Source organism: Trachurus trachurus (genome assembly GCF_905171665.1).
Source record: "Trachurus trachurus genome assembly, chromosome: 3".
Classification (NCBI taxonomy): Eukaryota; Metazoa; Chordata; class Actinopteri; order Carangiformes; family Carangidae; genus Trachurus; species Trachurus trachurus.
In genome coordinates, this window is record NC_139893.1 from 471,543 (window position 1) to 475,322 (window position 3,780).

A 3,780-nucleotide genomic window follows, 5' to 3' on the forward strand; every position below is an offset into this window, starting at 1 on the left:
CCTGCCAGTGTGTTATAGCGGTAGTATTAGATAAGTTTATACTTCTATACTCCTTTTGCCAGTGTGTTCGGTTAGTGAGAGATTCATCAAGTCTCAGCACCGCCACAGTCGGACCTCGACCCCTGAAGCCGGCGCAGGATTCATGTGTTCACTCTCCCTCCTCAGGCTCTTCTTGTCTTCATGTCAAGGCATAAAGGCATAAAATAACCTAAACATAAAAATATGAATATTTGGCTTTTAAACCAAAAAACTAAAGTTACTGAAATAAAACTGTATTTACATTACAGATTATATGTCCAAAACAGATACTCATTTGAACAACACATTAAATCTGAACTCTCCATGTGCATCTGTTTCCAACAACGAAGCCGGTGAGACTTTTTCTTGAAATTTTAAACTTTTTTAAAATGTTTTGAACAATTTTTACCTCTTTTTTTTTTTTTTTAATTTTATTCATTTTTTGAGAAGTTTTACCACTTTTTCTAGATTTTTTTTAGAATTTTAAAACTTTTTTTTGTGTTGAAATTTTTTTACCAATTTCTTTCTTTCTTTATTTATTTTTTGAGAAGTTTTACCACTTTTTCTAGATTTTTCTTTTAACTTTTTTTTGGATAAGTTTTACCAATTTCTTCTAGAATATATATATATTTTTTTAACTTTTGAGAAATTTGACCACTTTTTCAAGATTTTTCTTTAAAAAAATGTTTTAAAGAATTTTTTACCACTTTTTTTCTAAAAAAAAAGTATTTTTTCCAGAAATTTCTCAACAATATTTCCACAAATTAACGCCATTGGCCCTAATTTGAACATATAGCCTCATCGACTAAAAAAGTAATGTAAGAACAAATATTTGTGTGGCGGTGTCGCCATGGAGACGAGAGCTGGGACACCGGGTCGGAGGCTCTGATCTTACAAGGTTGGTTTTCAGCCAAGAGACGCTAGGTGGAAGGCAGAGTTAAGGTGGAAATAGCCTACTACAGAGTTAAGGTGGAAATAGCTGACTACAGAGTTAAGGTGGAACTACTACAGAGTTAAGGTGGAAATAGCCTACTACAGAGTTAAGGTGGAACTACTACAGAGTTGAGGTGGAAATAGCCTACTACAGAGTTTAGGTGGAACTACTACAGAGTTAAGGTGGAAATAGCCTACTACAGAGTTAAGGTGGAAATAGCCTACTACAGAGTTAAGGTGGAAATAGCCTACTACAGAGTTTAGGTGGAACTACTACAGAGTTAAGGTGGAAATAGCCTACTACAGAGTTTAGGTGGAACTACTACAGAGTTAAGGTGGAAATACTACAGAGTTAAGGTGGAAATAGCTGACTACAGAGTTAAGGTGGAACTACTACAGAGTTAAGGTGGAAATAGCCTACTACAGAGTTAAGGTGGAACTACTACAGAGTTAAGGTGGAAATAGCCTACTACAGAGTTTAGGTGGAACTACTACAGAGTTAAGGTGGAAATAGCCTACTACAGAGTTAAGGTGGAAATAGCCTACTACAGAGTTTAGGTGGAACTACTACAGAGTTAAGGTGGAAATAGCCTACTACAGAGTTAAGGTGGAACTACTACAGAGTTAAGGTGGAAATAGCCTACTACAGAGTTTAGGTGGAACTACTACAGAGTTAAGGTGGAAATAGCCTACTACAGAGTTAAGGTGGAAATAGCCTACTACAGAGTTAAGGTGGAAATAGCCTACTACAGAGTTAAGGTGGAAATAGCCTACTACAGAGTTTAGGTGGAACTACTACAGAGTTAAGGTGGAAATAGCCTACTACAGAGTTTAGGTGGAACTACTACAGAGTTAAGGTGGAAATACTACAGAGTTAAGGTGGAAATAGCTGACTACAGAGTTAAGGTGGAACTACTACAGAGTTAAGGTGGAAATAGCCTACTACAGAGTTAAGGTGGAACTACTACAGAGTTAAGGTGGAAATAGCCTACTACAGAGTTTAGGTGGAACTACTACAGAGTTAAGGTGGAAATAGCCTACTACAGAGTTAAGGTGGAAATAGCCTACTACAGAGTTTAGGTGGAACTACTACAGAGTTAAGGTGGAAATAGCCTACTACAGAGTTAAGGTGGAACTACTACAGAGTTAAGGTGGAAATAGCCTACTACAGAGTTTAGGTGGAGCTACTACAGAGTTAAGGTGGAAATAGCCTACTACAGAGTTTAGGTGGAACTACTACAGAGTTAAGGTGGAAATAGCCTACTACAGAGTTTAGGTGGAACTACTACAGAGTTAAGGTGGAAATAGCCTACTACAGAGTTTAGGTGGAACTACTACAGAGTTAAGGTGGAACTACTACAGAGTTAAGGTGGAAATAGCCTACTACAGAGTTTAGGTGGAACTACTACAGAGTTAAGGTGGAAATACTACAGAGTTAAGGTGGAAATAGCCTACTACAGAGTTTAGGTGGAACTACTACAGAGTTAAGGTGGAAATACTACAGAGTTAAGGTGGAAATAGCCTACTACAGAGTTAAGGTGGAACTACTACAGAGTTAAGGTGGAAATAGCCTACTACAGAGTTAAGGTGGAAATAGCCTACTACAGAGTTTAGGTGGAACTACTACAGAGTTAAGGTGGAAATCCTACAGAGTTAAGGTGGAAATAGCCTACTACAGAGTTAAGGTGGAAATAGCCTACTACAGAGTTTAGGTGGAACTACTACAGAGTTAAGGTGGAAATCCTACAGAGTTAAGGTGGAAATAGCCTACTACAGAGTTAAGGTGGAAATAGCCTACTACAGAGTTTAGGTGGAACTACTACAGAGTTAAGGTGGAAATCCTACAGAGTTAAGGTGGAAATAGCCTACTACAGAGTTTAGGTGGAAATAGCCTACTACAGAGTTTAGGTGGAACTACTACAGAGTTAAGGTGGAAATCCTACAGAGTTAAGGTGGAAATAGCCTACTACAGAGTTAAGGTGGAAATAGCCTACTACAGAGTTTAGGTGGAACTACTACAGAGTTAAGGTGGAAATACTACAGAGTTTAGGTGGAAATAGCCTACTACAGAGTTAAGGTGGAACTACTACAGAGTTAAGGTGGAAATAGCCTACTACAGAGTTTAGGTGGAAATAGCCTACTACAGAGTTTAGGTGGAAATACTACATAGTTAAGGTGGAAATACTACAGAGTTAAGGTGGAAATAGCCTACTACAGAGTTTAGGTGGAACTACTACAGAGTTAAGGTGGAAATAGCCTACTACAGAGTTAAGGTGGAAATAGCCTACTACAGAGTTAAGGTGGAAATAGCCTACTACAGAGTTAAGGTGGAAATAGCCTACTACAGAGTTAAGGTGGAAATACTACAGAGTTAAGGTGGAAATAGCCTACTACAGAGTTTAGGTGGAAATAGCCTACTACAGAGTTTAGGTGGAAATAGCCTACTACAGAGTTAAGGTGGAAATAGCCTACTACAGAGTTAAGGTGCAAATAGCCTACTACAGAGTTTAGGTGGAACTACTACAGAGTTAAGGTGGAAATACTACAGAGTTAAGGTGGAAATAGCCTACTACAGAGTTAAGGTGGAAATAGCCTACTACAGAGTTTAGGTGGAACTACTACAGAGTTAAGGTGGAAATCCTACAGAGTTAAGGTGGAAATAGCCTACTACAGAGTTTAGGTGGAACTACTACAGAGTTTAGGTGGAAATAGCCTACTACAGAGTTTAGGTGGAAATAGCCTACTACAGAGTTAAGGTGGAAATACTACAGAGTTAAGGTGGAAATCCTACAGAGTTAAGGTGGAAATAGCCTACTACAGAGTTAAGGT